The sequence below is a fragment of the Microtus oregoni genome, unplaced genomic scaffold, assembly GCF_018167655.1.
Source record: "Microtus oregoni isolate MIOR12 unplaced genomic scaffold, Mior012 000036F_ref0000092, whole genome shotgun sequence".
NCBI classification, from domain to species: Eukaryota; Metazoa; Chordata; class Mammalia; order Rodentia; family Cricetidae; genus Microtus; species Microtus oregoni.
This window is the reverse complement of record NW_024543095.1, coordinates 15,526,477-15,544,275: the sequence shown is the minus strand read 5'-3', so window position 1 is coordinate 15,544,275 and position 17,799 is coordinate 15,526,477. Positions and strand designations below refer to the sequence as shown.

The window sequence follows — 17,799 nt, the reverse complement described above, 5'->3', positions numbered from 1 at the left end:
ATTGAGATTTCCTCTTGATGGGTTTTTCCTGTGACAAATATGAAATGTCCTTCTTTGTCTCTTTTGATTGATTTTAGTTTGAAGTCTATTTTGTTAGACATTAGGATAGCTATACCAACTTGTTTCTTAGGTTCATTTGATTGGAATTTTTTTTCACCCCTTTACTCTGACGTGATATCTGTCTTTGAGGTTGAGGTGTGTTTCTTGTATGCAGCAGAAGGATGGATTCTGTTTTCCTATCCAATCTGTTATCCTGTGTCTTTTTCTTTCTTTTTTTTTTTTGGTTTTTCGAGACAGGGTTTCTCTGTCCTGGAACTAGCTCTTGTAGACCAGGCTGGCCTCGAACTCACAGAGATCCGCCTGCCTCTGCCTCCCGAGTGCTGGGATTAAAGGCGTGCGCCACCACCGCCCGGCTTATCCTGTGTCTTTTTATAGGTGATTTGAGTCCATTTATATTAGGGGATATTAATGACCAGTGATTGCTAGTTCCTGTTATTTTATTTTTCAATTTGGTGGTGCTATTGTGTATGTGTTTCCCTTCTTTGGGATTTACTGCTGTGAGATCATCTATTGTCTCTGTTTTTTTTTTGGATGTAGCTAACTTCCTTGGGTTGGGGTTTTCCTTCTAGTACTTGGTGTAGGGCTGGATTTGTGGCTAGGTATTGGCTAACTCTGGCTTCAGGATGTCTTTTGTATAAAACAGGTTGTCCCCAAAGCCACAGATCTCTTGCCTTGGTGGGTATTTAATGAGTCTAAATGGCTTCTTAATGATCATTGCTATAAAGAACTTTCTGTAATTCCCCCAATAGCTCTTAACTAATTAAAAGTAAAGCCAGGAATCAACTCCACCTACGTAGGACACCAAAGTTTTTAGAACCACCATAACTGAAAAATAATATTAAACCACATTTTAAGTGGAAATTAGTAGTGGCCCATAAAACTTGTCTCGGGTGCCGTTTGTACAAATGCCCTTTAATGTAAAAATCCTTAGCTTGCACAATTAGGGGTTGGTGGATGACGATGTGGTATTATGTAGAAAACTGAATAGGCAGCACAGGCCCCAGTCTCTTAATCGGATGATTATTTATGGACACTGACCAATAGATTGGCTTTCTGCGCGATCTGTGTGTGTCTGCGTGGCTATTACTGTCACTAGCGGCTATGTGGGGACTGATGGGAGATAGTCTAGTCACCTGGATTAATTGATCTCTCCATCCTGATGTTTCTGGATGGAAAATTGACTGCACAGCAAGCAGCTCCATGGACTGAGGCAGAGCAAGCTCTGTCAGGGAGAGAAAAATCCATATTAATGATATGCTATAAAACACTTTCTGTTAGGTACATATATTCCCTTACTTTCGTTTCCCAAGAATAGCTCAGCTGTCAAAGCATTTCCAAGATTTCCATGGATTCGGCAAATACTGTGCTATCGAATTATTGCCCTGAGAGAAGCTACAATTAAAACACATTAATCACTGTAACAAAAGATCCTTATTGAGGCTGACAAAGACAGGGAAATCTGACGAATAATTAGTCTGGTTAATCTTTTTAAAGGGAATTAAACTGCTAACAAGTTAAATCACTGTGATTTTTCAAAATAAGCCTCTAGGGTGAGCAAAGGCTGGGAGATATTATTCTCTTTTACAACCATGTTTTCTTTCTTTTTCAACACTGGTCCACTGGAGGGCCTGTGGTTAGAGCAGTGGGATTCTGAGCCAGTTGGGAGAATACAGCTAACCAAGGGGTGAGGGCAAGGACTATCCTTTTCCCACAATAATTTTCCAATATGTCTAAAAGATTCGCATAGTGTCTGGAAGAGGAATTAGGAATGGCCTCTATCTCTGTCCCAGAACTAATGTGGTACCCTCTCACCAGCCATTAGCAGTATCCCCAAACGGATCCATCATGAAGCCCTTCCCAATCAACCACAACTCTCAAGTCAATCGCGAATTCATTTCCTCTCATTTTTATCCTTCTCTCCAGTTGGGTGGGTTATTTTTCCAGACCACACCCCTCCTTTTCCATGTCAACTGCTGCGAGAGACATTTTCCATGTTTTCAATAAAATGAGAGGTGAAAAGGGATGAACCACAGCAGTGGGTGGTAAGGAATGACAGTCATTTGGGCTCATGTCTGTTGTTGTTCTGTTTGCTTGTTGTTTTAAGATTTGTTTTATTTTTACCTATTGTGCATATGTGGGTTTGGGGGTGTGTGCATGAGTCCAGGTGCCAGTGGAGGCCAAAAGAGGAAGCTGGATGCTCTGAAGCTGGTGTTACGGGCAGCTGTGGTGCTGATGTGGGTGCTGGGAGCTGATCTGCAGTAGCCGTATATGTGCTCTTAACCACTGAGCCATCCCTCCAGTCCCACTTGGTCTGGACCGCTACAACTTTGGGGAGCTCTGATGGGTACTGTGATGGATTGTCTAGATCTTCCTCCAGCAATGGAATGTTTCCTTCCCTGGCTGCTGGAGATGACTGTTGGTCACTGATGGAGGAAGGTCATTGGCTAATAAAGGAACTGCCCTGGCCCATTTTATTGGTTAGGACATAGGTAGGTGGAGTAAACAGATCAGAACACTGGGAGGAAGAGGAAGTGAGGTCAGAGACTCCACAGCTCTGCTCTCCTCCTGGGAGCAGATGCCTGAGAGAGACGCCATGCTCCCGGCTCCTGGGCAGACACACGCCATGAAGCAAGCTGCCAGGTTAGACATGCTGAACCTTTCCCGGTAAGACCGGTGCTCACCGATTATTAGAGATGGGTTGATCGGGATATCAGAATTAGCCAGTAAGGGCTAGGGCAGAAGGGCCAAGCAGTGATTAAATGAATACAGTTTGTGTGTTGTTATTTCGGGCATAAGCTAGTCGGGCAGGGCAGGCGGCTGGGGTGTTGGGGACGCAGCCCCGCCGCCCCCAATGACTACAGGTCACCAGTGGAATTGCCCAGAATGAAGAAAACACGGGGCAGAAGGCCACGTGTCCCGTAGGAGTAGTTGGAGTGATGTAAGAGTATTAAGACTGGCATAATCTGGGGGCAACTTTTGGGAGGATTCTGCTGTGCCGCTCTGTAACAGTCTCCTCTGTGGTGTCAGAGAGGCCTTCATGGGGAGGATGTATCTCAACCCCACCGTCCCCATCTACCTAAGCTGAGTTTCTTCTTTCTCCTTCCATAGAGTGTGATCATGGGCACAATGCCCAGTAGAACCACTGACTGCCGTGCTTAAGCTGAGAACCTACTTCTGGTCATTCCAACCTGCGACAGGAGAAGCATCACTTCTGAAGAAGCCTCTGATGGCTAGGGGGTTCCTTATCAGCAGGTGGACAAAGATTCCCATCTGAACTGTTGCTGCCTCTGAGCCCTATACTGTTCTAACAGCAAGGTGCTCCTGTTCTCAGAGGCCGTGGGAGACAAGTACTGCCATTTTGTTGTTGTTGTTATTGTTGCTTTGGTGATTTTGTTTTATTTTTTGGAGTGGCGGGGTGATGTGAATAGGAATGGCCCCGGATAGATTCATGTTTGAATCCTTGTTGGACGACGTGTGTCACTAGGTGGTGGGCTTTGAAGTCTCAGGGACTGACAGTGTGTCATTTCCTGCTGCCTGAGGATCCAGATGTAGAACTCCCAGCTACTTCTCCAGCACCATGCTGAGACTGTAGGGCAACCCCAGTTCAATGTTTTCCTGTATAAGAGCTGCTGTGGTCGTGGTGTCTCTTCACAGCAACAAAACCCTAAGACAGATGGGGTCTTACTTCTGAGCCCTGGCTGTCCTGGAACTCTATATGTAGCCCAGGCTGATCTCAGACTCACAGAGATCTGTCTAACTCTGCCTCCCAAATGTTGGGATCAAAGGTATGTGTCCCTATGCCCCGTAATACACCATCACTTAAGAGAGGGGCTGAAGCTCCTTGGAAGTGGCGCATCAGTTTGCAGGGACACTGAGATCTAGAAAACAGAGGTTAATGCACCCCACCTCCCACATTCCGTTCATGATCATCTTTTATAATTGATAGTTTGCTAAAAACTAAATGTGTTCACCTGAAAGTCCTGTGGTGAAACCCTTGTATCTTTACGCTGGGATTAGGAGACGGGGTGAGAGAAATTATTAAATACCTTGAAGGAAAGCTCTAAGAAGAGGACTAGTGCCCTCATGGAAGAAATCGAAGTGTTGGAAGGAGGTAGGATTTGGGCTGAGGTGGAGGAAATGGTGAGCTCAGTCTTGGCTCTGACATGAAGCATTCAAGTAGAAACATCTACCAGGCCAGGCCAGACCTTACCTTAGAGTGGCTCTTTCCACCAGAGAAACACTCACCCGCTCAATGAGGATTGTTTTTGCATTTCCTGTGTTATAAAGCACCCGCTATCATGCTGGTGCTACCGCAGTAAATCAAAAACAAAGGACCTAGCTCCACCCACAAATACTGTATGGGCTACTGAGAGAAAACTACAACAGAGAGAATAGGGAGAGTTAATGAAAGACGAGCTAAGACTTAAATTTAGGCTGAGTGTTGGGGTAGTTTGAATATAGTTGGCACCCATAATCTCATAGGGAGTGGCACTATTAGGAGGCTTTGTCGGAGGAAGTGTGTTACTATGGGCGCAGACTTTGTGACATTTTTATGCTCAGGATGTTGCCCCGTGAGCCAGTTGACTTCCTGTTGCCTGTAAGATGTAGGACTCTCAGCTACTCCTCCAGCACCACGTCTGTCTGCACAGCCACCATGCTCCCCACCATTATACTAATGGACTGAGCCTCTAAAACTGTAAGTGAGTGTTGTAGGACAATTCTGTATTCTGTCAATTATATTTTAAATAAACACTGATTGACCAGTAGCCAGGCAGGAAGTATAGGCAGGACAACCAGACAGGAAGTAGAGGCGGGACAATGAGAACAGGAGAATTCTTTCTTTTTTTTTTTTAATATTTATTTATTTATTTATTTTTTGACTGTGTCTTTTACATTTTATTTTTTTTTAGTTTTTTTAAATTTATTTATTTATTAAGGATTCCTGCCTCCTCCCCACCACCGCCTCCCATTTCCCTCCCCCTCCCCCGATCAAGTCCCCTCCCTCATCTGGGAAGCAGGAAGCTCCCTCTGCAGTCCTGTCCAAACACCGAAGAAAGGAGATGTGGCCTGCCCCACTGAAAAAGGTACTGAACCATGTGGCTAACAAGTGAGCCACCCCAGTTAAATGTTTTCTTTATACAAGTTGCCATTGTCACACTGTCTTTTCACAGCAATAGAAACCTAACAAGTGCCATGGCTGCAGGAATTATGGCTAAACTTGGTTCACAGGCCCTTCAAGCAACGTTAGGGTCTAGCCTCTAACAACATGGTTTAGACTATCTACATTCTTCTGTCTACTCCAGTGCCCATCTTCCAGACCATAAGAATTGTATGGTGCTTGCTAAACGTATGTCACTTCCTGCCCCCCCCCTCTGCTCTGTCTCTGGGGAAGATCTTAGACATCACAAGTCAGTGTGTGACTTATGGGATTCTTGTCAACAGGGAGGTTCAGGAATGTTGGTCTTTTCTTTTGCCTTAAAAGGCCAGCTCTATATTAGATGAATTATGTATGTATGTATGTATGTATGGATGGATGGATGAATGGATGGATTTTTATTTATTTATTTATTTTTATTTATTTTTTTTATTGAAAGAAAAAAATTTCTGCTTCCTGGATGGATTGATTTTTGAGACAGAGTCTCATATATCCCAGGCTGGTTTCTAGCTGACTATGTAGTCAAGGATGGCCTTGAACTTCTGATCCATCTGACTACTGTTAGTACTAAGTGTTAGAATTACAGCTATGTGCCACCATTGCCTCATTTTAAGACCAGTAATTTACTAATTGACTTAAGAATGTGTGACTTGTATTAAGAGTTAGACCAATACTATACACCATCCTATGTTTCAACATTAATTTTATATGAGCCAAAAATTTAAACATAAAATGCAAATTTAGGAAAGGCCAGAGAAGAAAATTCAGGTGAATTTAAAAATGAATATTGTCTACAAGGAAGTCCTTCCTAAGATGAAAAACACAACAGAAGATATTGGGAAGTGTGATATGTAGTTGAGTGTAACAAATTTCACATTAGCCCAACTTTATCACTAATCTCTTAATAAATAGATGCCTTGTGAAAACTACTTTGGGGTGTTTAATTATATAGCATGTATATTCAGTTATATAGTATGTATGAGGACTCAGTTATATATGTGTGTATGTATTCACTTACATAGTGTGTATATGGATTCGATTATATAGTATGTATGTATGTATATTCAATTACAGAGTATGCATGTGGGTCCAACTGTATGTATTTATGTCAAGAGGAAGTGTGTAACAGTTGAGAACCCTACTCCATGGCCTCCATCTCCTATATGATACTTTGTGACTTGTATGCTTTCTCTTGCATATTCTAAAGGAAGAAGTAATCATCAAGAAGTACAAAGTATCTACATCATTTTCTAGTAGACTTAAAATAATAATAAAAACATGTGAGTGTAAAGCCTAAGGGATACAGTTTTACCATTGCATCTCTTTATTATTTGTGTGTGCACACGCAAGTGTGTGAGTGTGTGTGTGTGTGTGTGTGTGTGTGTGTGTGTATGAAGGGTGCATAGGTCAAAAAGGAGACCTGCAAAGGTGCCACATCACACATGTAGAGGTCAGAGGGCAGTTGTAAGGAGTTCTCACTTCTGCTGTGCAGATTCCAGACACTAAATTCACCTGGTAAGCCATCTTGCTAGTCTAAGAAATGTAATTTTAGACACAAAAGTTCCAAACAAGAAATATTTGAGCTGGATGTTGTGGCACTCAGGGAGGTAGAAGCAGAAGGATCTCTTTGAGTTCTAGGCCATCCTGTCTACAGTGTGAGTTCCAGTCAAGATTACACAGAGAGAACTTACCTCAAAAAATAAACAGCTTTCCAGCCTCCGTCCCGGACCCTGCAGCCGACGCGATGTTGATGCCCAAGAAGAACCGGATTGCCATCTATGAGCTCCTTTTTAAGGAAGGAGTGATGGTTGCCAAGAAGGATGTCCATATGCCCAAACACCCCGAGCTGGCTGACAAGAATGTGCCCAACCTTCATGTCATGAAGGCATGCAGTCTCTGAAGTCTCGAGGCTACGTGAAGGAGCAGTTTGCCTGGAGACACTTCTTTTGGTACCTTACGAATGAGGGCATCCAGTATCTCCGCGATTATCTATACCTGCCTCCGGAGATCGTGCCTGCCACCCTGCCCCGCAGCCGTCCCGAAACTGGCAGGCCTCGGCCCAAAGGGCCAGAGGGTGAGCGCCCAGCAAGATTCACAAGAGGGGAGGCGGACAGAGACACCTACAGAAGGAGTGCTGTGCCTCCTGGTGCTGACAAGAAAGCCAAGGCTGGGGCTGGCTCAGCCACCGAGTTCCAGTTTAGAGGAGGCTTTGGTCGTGGACGTGGTCAGCCACCACAGTGAGCTTGAAGACTGTTGTTTGGAATAAACTTTAAAGAAAAGTCTCAAAAAAAAATAAAAATAAACAAAAGAAATGTTTGGAGGTTTCTAGCAGTATTCATGGAGGGAGGACCACATGAGAAATTTCTGGAATTGATGATCATGTAGAATTCTTATGAATCTTACTAAATTTACCCTTGTTTTATTTATTTATTTGTGTGTGTGTGTGTGTGTGTGTGCCACATGAGTGCAGTGTCCACGGAGGATGGAAGAGGGCATTGGTTCTGGAGCAGGAATTAAAGACAGTTGTGAGCTGCCTCTTCTCCTTCTTCTTTTCTTTTTTCTTTTTTCTTTTTTTCTCTGTGCAGCAACCCTGACAGTCCTGGAACTAGGTTTGTAGATCAAACTCACCTGATTAGCAGGAAGTTTCTAAGTAGATGTTTTTTCTATGAGAAATTCCTGCAAGACACTTGTAAGAACGGAAAGTCAACTTTAACTTTCCACTCTCCTGATTCTTCCAGACTCCACTTTTCTCTACTCTCTGGTGTCAGAGAGGTCCCAAAGGAAGCTGGTGTGGCATTGAAGGAAGGAGAGGCCATTGGCGATGCCTAAAAACAGAGTATCAGAGGAGAAGAAGGTGTAGAGCAAGAGAGAATGGGTGTGGGAAATGGCCTCGCTTGTGAAAAACATCCTCATGGGGCAAGCAGCCCCCACCACACCCACAGCTCTGCCAGATGGGAAGTTCTCAGACTAGGAGGAGGGAAGGGACAACGAACTTGAGACTCAGAGGTTAAAGAAAACCCAGAGAGAGAAACCCTGTCTCAAAAAACCAAGTCAAACTTGAACGCCCCCCCCTCAAAAAAAACAACCAAAACAAAACAAAAAAGCAAAACTAAAACAAAAAAAACCAAAAGTTTGCCAGGTGGTGGTGCACACCTTTAATCCCAGAACTCTGGAGGCAGAGGCATGTGGGTCTCTGTAAATGTGAGGCCAGTCTGGTCTATAGAGCAAGTTCCAGGACAGGTTCCAAAGCTACAGAGAAACCCTGTCTCAAAAAAAGAAAGAAAGAAAGAAAGAAAGAAAGAAAGAGGAAAGAAAAGGGGGAAAAAAACAAAGAAAACCCAGAGGAAAGCAAATAAAATATTTGCTCTCAGCAAGGAAAACTACCTTCTATTCTGAGGATTCATGGCTTCCACAGTGAGCAGGTAACAGAATAGCCTAGGTTAGGTATCCCACCCGAGAGCTGTTCAAAAATTTTATCCTTAGCATTTTCCTGGAAGGATTCAGACAAAGGCGCAGTGCTCATGTTCCTGAAAGGCCTGGAGCCATTTGTGTTCTAGGATAATGTCCAGTACGCGGGACAACTCCCAGGGGACCCTGAAGGATAGATACCACAGCATAGACGGTCAGAACCCCCTGTGGGGTGGAATACGACATGATACAAATGTCCTAGGCGTGTCCAGCACAGGCTGGGTTGGCTTTCCCAGCAGAGAAACACAGCCTTCCAGAATCACTGCACTGATTAAAATATATGTTCTAAGGCAGACAAAGATTCTCTACATTGCAGCAAGACTGAGAACTTGCGTGTCAGGTTGATGTCTGATACAGATTAAACCCACAGTGGAAACAAATCCTTCTGGAGGGAGAGTATAATGGAAACACTGACAGGATATAATTAGGACCTGGAGTGTGAGCATTATCTTCTATTGAAGACACCTCCGGTCTCCAGCAGTTCTGTAAAATACCCGTACACTGTCGTCAAGGCACTCCAGAAAGACATCGGGGTAAAGGTAGTTCTGAAGAGCCTCAAAAACCGTGTGGTGGTTAAAGGAGAGAGGGGGCAGCACAGCATTCTCTTTGCTCCGAAGGAAGTCACAAATGGAGGACAGAAGAGGGTTACGGGTGGATATCTACTCCAACCTCGTCTGTTTCTCCTTTGCTTCATGGTCTGCGGTGAGGGTCTCATTGAAGGACTGGTGTGCAGGTGGAGACTGATACCTGAAATTTTTTCTTTACAAAGTAGGTCACTTCCCTGGAGGAGCACGCCATCTATTGCAAAGGAGATAACCCAAATTCAAAGCAAGGCTGTGCATAGGAGGTAAGGTGATTCTCTTGTTGCGTTGGCAAGTTAGGAAAACCCAGTGAAAACAAAGGCCTTAAAAGATGGGTAAAATCTGGGCTGAAGAGATGGTTTAGTGGTTAAGAGCACTGGCTGCTTTTCCAAAGGACCCAGGTTTGATTCCCAGCACCCACATGGCAGCCCACAACTGTCTGTAACCCCAGTTCTTTGGAATCTGACACCCTCACACAGACGAATGTACACATAAAAATAAATAAGTATAAAGACGAGTAAAAAATTCAGGAAGAAATAAACGTGTGTTGTGTTTAGAGCTTGCCAAGTAGAGGGGCGTGGGAAGCCCAGCATGGAAGGAAGCCCCTGATGCCTGATAGCACTGGATGGAGAAGTGCGGCTTCCAATGAATAAGATCTTAGTCAGCCTGAGGAGGACTAGGGAACCTGCAGACTGTCTCATTAGGGACACAGAAAGCCCACAGCCTGCCGAGAACTGAAAGCCTAATCAGGAACTGCCCCATCATTGTTAATGTCCCCTGTGACAGCAGAGCTGATGGCACCCCCATAACAGAACACCCCACTAGCACTTTAAGAAGATGTGCTATGAATTTAAATCCATTTACAGACTCCTTTGTGTTCTTTTCTTTGACCCCTTCACAAATATTTCACCCTGGCTCTAGCCCTGAGATGTTTCTTAGGCTGAAATTTAAGTTAAAACTTTTTTTCTATTAAGTTTTAAAATGTTGAGCCGGGCGGTGGTGGCACACGCCTGTAATCCCAGCACTTGAGAGGCAGAGACAGGCGGATCTCTGTGAGTTCGAGGCCAGCCTGGTCTACAAGAGCTAGTTCCAGGACAGGCTCTAAAGCTACAGAGAAACCCTGTCTTGAAAAACCAAAAAAAAAAAAAAAAAAAAAAAGTTTTAAAATGTTATAATAGGGGCTAGAGAAATATCTCAGTGGTTAAGAACACTGGCTGCTCTTGCAGAGGACCCAGGTTCAATTCCCAGCACCCATGTAGCGGCTCACACCTATGTGTAACTCCAGTTCCAGGACATTTGAAACCATCTTTTGGTTTCCTCCAGGAGCCAAGCATGCAAGTGGCACACCCATGCACATAAAATATAATAAATCTTTTTATTAAAGTTAAAACATTTGTTTGTTTGTTTGTTTTGTGTGTGGATGTCACAGTGTGCCTGTGAGAGCATGCATGAGTGTGTGTGTGTGTGTGTGTGTGTGTCAGCATGCAAATGGAAGTCAGAGGACAACTTAGTAGGAGTTGCTTCTCTTCTTCCACCATATGGGTCCCTGGATTGAACACAGTTTTAAGGCTCCGCAGCAGGCATTTTTCACCTGTTGAGCTACCTCAGAGGCCCTAAGCTAAGCATTTAAAAGACAGGTGACAAATAGCAAGTAAGCAAACAGACATACCCAAGATCAACCAAACTCCAAAAATAAACTCCTAGGATTAGGCAATCAAACTTTTGTGGGTTTGTTTTGTTTTGTTGGTCTTTGGCCTCAGCAGGAAGCAAGCTTCCAGTTTCACGCCAGTGCGAACTAGCTGGTCTCAGCATCATAGTGAACTTGGCTCCACATCTTGGCACCTTCTCATGGAAGAGCAAAGTGCCCTTTAAAACCATCACATCTTCCCCTCCAGCACCCTCAGTTTCTGTAAGCAGTTTCTGTAAGCTTTAATGTTCAGAGGCTTTTGAGCCGTGTGTGCACATGTGCACACCAAGTCTCCGGAGAGCAAAGGTGAGACTCCCTCCCCAGTGGGAATCTAAGCGAGAAGGGGCCTAGAGAGAATGGTCTTCTCTGGAAAATTCCATTGTTCTGGTTTGGTAGGAGTGACCGATCAGCAGGGGGCTGGTGGTGCTGTCCGTGGTGCTGACTCAACACTGCTTGGCAGACACCTTTGTTTCTTTTAACTCTGGGACCAGGACTGGGAACTGAAGGCCCAGCCAACCCAGTACTTATGTTAAAATGGTCATGGTTGTGAATATTTTATCTTGTTCCCTAATGATAGCTTATTACTTTTATCTCAAAACAGACTAATTGTGATTTTTGCATCCCTATATATAGAGAGGGTTTATAAAAGCTAAATTCTAGGTTGATAACAGAATTCTTCCCTAGAAAGACACTGTCTTATCTACCTTGGTCAGTTTGCAATGTTATAACAAAAATTACAGCCAGGTAGTGGTGGCACATACCTTTAATCCCAGCACTTGGGAGTCAGAGGCAGGAGGATCTCTGTGAGTTCGAGGACAGTCTGGTCTACAGAGTGAGGTCCAGGACAAGCTTCAAAACTACAGAGAGACCCTGTCTTGAAAACAAACAAAACAAAATAAACCAAAATAAAAAATAAATTCCAGAGACTAGGTAGCTTATGAACAACAGAATTTAGGTTTCCTTTTCTTTCCTTTTCCCTTCCCCTTCTCTTTCTCATTCTATTTCCCTTGCTTTTCTTTTTGGCAATAGGACACTACTTACGTACCCTAGGATGGCTTCAAATTCATAGCCCTCCTATCTCAGCCTCTTGGCGTCATGATTAAAAAAATGTGTCATTATGCATTGTGAAAAAAATTTCACTCACAGATCTGGAGGCTAAAAGCCAGAGATTAGAGTACCAGCTAAGCCAGGATCTGGTGAAGTCCCTCATCTGGGTTACAGACCAATGTCTTCTGAAAATATCGTCATATGGTAGAGAAGAAGGCAAGCCCGCTCCCTGGAGTCTTCCTTCAAGGACACCATCTCATTTGTTTGAGCTCCACCTTCAGGATGTGGTCACCTCCCTTACAGCCCTACCTCTGATGTTATCACAATGTCTTTCGCCTAGAGTGTCACAGCGCTGAGCACTGACAAGTGACACACAGATGTGGAAACAGTCTGTGCCACAAATCTTTTAAAACTTAAAGTACAGTATGAAGAAATTTCCTCTCTTCTCAGTGTGCCGAATGTTGACACATTTTCTATGACATTCTTTATTTCCTATTATCAGAAAGGGCAGGATTTCTTCTGAAAAAGAAGAAAAAGGAGATACACAGAACATCGGTTTTAAGTGTTATTTTTATTCTTGAAAGGGCTTCTCGTAGTCTTTCAAAGAGAGCTTTTTTCCCCTCCAGAGATTTATTTTGATAGAATTAGCTGAGCCTTGTCAGGGAGAACAAAATTTTTGTAAGCTTACCATACCAGTAAAATGCCAAATTATATGCTGTAAGTTTCTTGTTCTATTCTATCCGGGTCCAGTCAAAGAGAGAAAAGATTTTGAATCCAGAACTATTAGCGTTTGGAGACAAAAGAGAGACATCACCATAGCTGTTTGCCGAGAGCTGGTTTTCTCAGATCCACGGGCCCTGTCACTCAGGTAAAAGATGCTGTGGACCCTCCTCACTGCTCTTCTGGACCAGAAGGAGCATAGGGTAAAATTCTTTCACCTTGGCTCAATTCTTCCCCATCCTCGAAAAAGTTAAAAAGCTCACAGAAACCAGAAACTGCTACATTTAAAAGAGGTAATAGGGCCTAGTCATGTCTGGTGGTGCACACCTTTAATCCCAGCCCTTGGGAGGCAGAGGCAGGTGGATCTCTGTGAGTTCAAGACCAGTTTTACTGCATAATGAGTTCTGCATAACTAGAGGTCACATAGAAACATAAGACTTTGTTTTTTATTTTTATTTTTTTTGTTTTTTAAAAATATTTATTTATTTATTATGTATACAATATTCTATCTGACATGTATCCCTGCAGGCCAGAAGAGGACGCCAGATCTCACTACAGATGTTTGTGAGCCACCATGTGGTTGCTGGGAATTGAACTCAGGACCTTTGGAATTGCCAGCAATGCTCTTAACCTGCTGAGCTATCTCTCCAGCCCCAAGACTTTGTTTTTTAAAAAAATGAAGTAATAAAATAATAAAAGAGGTGATGAGATGTAAAGAAAGAAATTTAGATTTAAAATCATAAACATCTGGATGTAAATTCCAGCAGTGCCAATGCTACTTTGAATGAAATACTTAAAACTTGGGGCTGGAGAGATGGTTCAGTGGTTAAGAGTACTGGCTGCTCTTCCAGAAGACCCTGGTACAATTCCCAGCACCCACATGGCAGCCTACTGTCTGTAACTATAGTTCCAGGGGATTTGGCACCCTCACATAGACACACATACACATCAATGCACATAAGAATATCTGACACTCACTGAACCTCAGTTTCCTTATTTCTAAAGAGAAGCAGCCATCTGCATGGAGGCTGTGGCTGTTTTGATGAAAATTACCTATGATGGGACTGGGGAGATGTTTTGTTGGCAAGATGCCTGCTGTACAAGCAGGACCTGAGCTCAGATCCCCAGCATCCATGTGAAAAACCTGTAATACACACCTCAGAGCTGAGAATTCCTGGGACTTGCTGGCCAGCTAGTCTACTCAATCAGTAAACTTCAAGTTCAGTGAAAGACCTTGTTTCAGAAAAGAAGGTAGAGAGGAAGTGATGAAAACACAGGACACCAACCTCTGGATAAGTGTGTGTATGCCCACAAATTACCTGCACTAAGTGCCTAATGTATTAGCTCACACAGAGCAAGCTCAGTAAATGGTATGAAGCACTAATGAATGACAAATTGGACTACGCCATTTGAAAGACCAACTCAAGACACTCAGGGAAGGCTATCCTGAAAAGAAGGGGGCACTCATAACTAGCAGGTTGTTGAGATGGGGAAATTAGCAGGACTACATCACATTGTATCCACACAATCGTGGTGTGATGGTTTGAACAAGAACAGCCTCTATAGGTTCATAGATCATATTTGAATGCTTGATCACCAGGCAGGGGCACCATTTGAATGGATTAGAAGGTATGACCTTATTGGGATAGGTGTGTGGTCTTGCTGGAGGACATTGGGACACATCTTCAGACTACAGGCCAATAGTGTTCAGGAGACTTTTTCATAAAGCAGGAAATTTGAAGATCTCTTATGCCTTGCATTGGCAAAGTTCATCAGTTACTTTCTTTTGTGTCCTGTAGAATGTCTGGCAGACTCTTTCATGAAGTGGGAACCCCGAGGGATGGTCTCACCTTTAGGAAAGTCATGCATGTCCAGTTCATATAGCATAACATCAAGCAGTCCAGGTAAGAGCAGTTTTTTGCCCAAATGACTAAACATCTCCATAAGGAGCCTCTTCGATGCCCATCTTCTTGAAGTAATTGGTGCTGCCAGGAGCAGATGTGTCTTATTGTTATGAAAAGTCCTAGGTTCTTAAAACATTTTAAATGCCATATTCTGAAGTTTTCCAAAAAATTTGAAGAATACCTATCTAACTGAAATATATCTCTATATATCTAGAAAGCTTAACTAGCATGACTACAAACTTGACTACTATAGATGACTATTTATTAATCTATATTTCTTAATTATACATTACATTTTTAAGTGAGCTTCACAAACACAATACCTTAATCAAGAGCAGAAATATACATATAACAAAACTGACCTCAAATTTATGTCAATAAACCAAGATCCATACCAATGCAAATCTAGATAGCATATCCCCCTTTAAATGTAAACAAATGTTTATAAGCAATATTTGGGAATATGGGCATAGTTCTCTCCAAACTGCTTCCTGCTTTTTGTTGGGGAAAGTATTTTCTTTTGGGAGGTTCATAGAATACATGAACCACATTAGTTTGGAAGCAATCCACAGGTTCTCATCTTCTATGGAAATAAAAGAAGAACCTCTTTTCCAAAGCAACAAATCCTTAGACCCAAATTTTGAAGTCAAGATACCTTTAAAGTATATATGTTGGTTTATCTTAGCAGCCCATATAATTAAATGTCTCTCTGTACTTAGCTCCTTCACAAATTCAAAAGTCAAAAAATTCAAAGACAACACAATAATATACATGATCCAGTGCCAGGATCTCTGACAGATAGTGGAGGTAAAGCCAGTCCAACCAGACTCTCCCTGGACCTCCCTCCTAGCCACCAGAAAGAATCACACCAAGTCGGGAATCTTGTTGAAGCAGGATCTCGTTTTATTGCATTAGGCAGGAACTTTTCTAGGGCAGGAGTCTTGGGATGAGTTGAGGTGGAGTAAGGAATAAGGACCAATAATATCCTGCCACCTTAGCAGTGGCTATGCAGAGGCAGGCTTAGGTCAGGCTATATTGAGTCACTCATATACAGAAGTCATGGCCAAAGACAGATCACCAAACTCGAGTTAGGCTCAGGAAGTTACACTAGGCCTCATGCCAACTTGAGTTAGTCTTAGGAAGTTAGACTGGGCCTCAGGCCTGGGCCTCATGAGTCCCAACAATCCAGACTCTCTGTATATATTCCATCTTTACATGGCTTATTTTTCTTACTCTATCACTTTTTCTACAAGTTTAATATTTATTTTATTATCTTTAATCCTTTCACCTATGACTGTCTGTACTCTTTTATTATGTAACTGTCTATACTCATTTTCCTCTCTCAAGCCTACGTATATTTATCCAACACTGTTACCCATTTAGAGGTCTTTTTCATCTGAATATGTCTTTATTGCATGTGTATCTGCAATTATTTTTTGACCAGGAACACTTTTTTTTATTGCTAAGCGGGCATGGCTAAGGCCAACTCCACCATCCTACCTGTTGGCTCTGCCCAGTCCAACATGGCAGAGGTTTGTTCACTGCCTCTGAGACTGCCGGGTGGGAGCCACGCTTACTACCTCAACTCTGGTAACCAGTTGCCCATGCTGCCACCAAGTAACTTGCAGCACACTAGCCATAAACTCCATTCAAGTGCTTGGCCGCCTGAAAGAGCCAGAGTTCATGCTAGCAGCATGGACCAGGAAGCACCATTTTGAAACTACACTCTTTTTTTTTTTTAATTATTTATTTAACTTCATTTTATGTGCATTGGTGTGAAGGTGTCAGATCTCATGGAACTGCATTTTCAGACAGGTGTGAGCTGCCATGTGGGTGCTGGAAATTGAACCCGGGTCCTCTGGAAGAGCAATCAGTGCTCTTAACCGCTGAGCCATCTCTCCAGCCACTTTTTGTTTTGTTTTGTTTTTGCTACTGCTGAAATAGGAAAATAGAAAGACTTCTCTTAAAGGAGCTGTGGTGCCCCTGCTTGATGCCAGCAAACAGAGCTCGGCTGAAAAAATAAATGCAGCTAAACTCTGGGGTTTTTTTGTGTGTCTAAAATTCCTTTTCAAGCTTCCTCAGGTTTTACATGGATGTAATCGCCCCCCCCACCCACCCACCCACGTTAGCGCACCAGAGGAGAAGTGAAGTAAAATCTTCATTGTCACCCACATACAATGTTGTACAAAGTCACTGTAGGGCCCACAGGGCTACCCCTTCTCCTGGGGTTCATATTGAGGATCACTTGCAGTTTTTGGCCAAACATCTTGTTGCAGTTTCCTGCTAAACATCCTATTTGCTCCGGTGCTCCCTCTGCCCCCACTGGTGGTTAGCTTAGGGGTTTGGTTTACTCTTGGATCTGATAATTTTCTACCTGCCTTGGGAGGGATTTCCATTGTGCAGCATATAGCTAGATATATAAGGTTTTTGCTAAGCTTGAATAAATGGCATTTGCTCCTCACAAATGACCTATGTCTCTGTGTGTTCCTTTAATCTCCAGGGCCTCTCCCGGCTCGCGAACGGTACAGTATGTGAACTGTACAGTAGAGAGTAACGCAAGCGAGGCGTTACAGTCACAAGAGTACAGTAGATGAGCAAGGAAGACTTGTGTAGAGAAAATCAGTCCAACGTGCAGAGGGTGGAAAAAGTGGGGGAACCCAATTAAAAAAAAAAACTCAGAAGGGGTGTTCACTTCTGGGTTTGGCTGCATGAAGTCTATTGGTAAGCAGAATGGCAGGAAAGAATGCCTGATTATAATAAACTCAAGAGTGAACAGCAACTTAAAAAACTTGTCCTCAACTCTCAAGTGTTTCGTTGTAAAACTGGCTGGGGAGTTTGCTGGAAAGAGAAGAGTCCAAGAATCTTCCCTGATTTCATTTGTCAAGCTAGAAGGCACATACTAATGCATGCGGAAGGGTTTCTCTGGCAGAGCAGGGCAACTTAGTATGCGGGAGGAAGAAGAGAGGGTTTCAGCTGCAGAGCAGGCAAGCAGAGAAGGAGGTGGGATTTGAATGTAAATGCAAGAGTTAGCCTCAGACACGATGGCTTTGAGAGGAAGGAAGGCTAAGCACTGATGCCAGGGCAGGGGACGGTGGAATTCTCGGTTCTTCAGTGCGTTATTGGAGAGTGTCCTGTACCTGGGAGAAAGCTCGCCAGCCAGTGAAGGCTTCCACAGCA

General features: G+C 43.3%; 1 pseudogene; it reads left to right on the top strand.

The window, feature by feature from the left end:
* The first annotated feature begins 6,937 nt into the window (after positions 1–6,937).
* Positions 6,938–7,496, top strand: LOC121433069 (annotated as a pseudogene).
* The last annotated feature ends 10,303 nt before the right edge of the window (positions 7,497–17,799 follow it).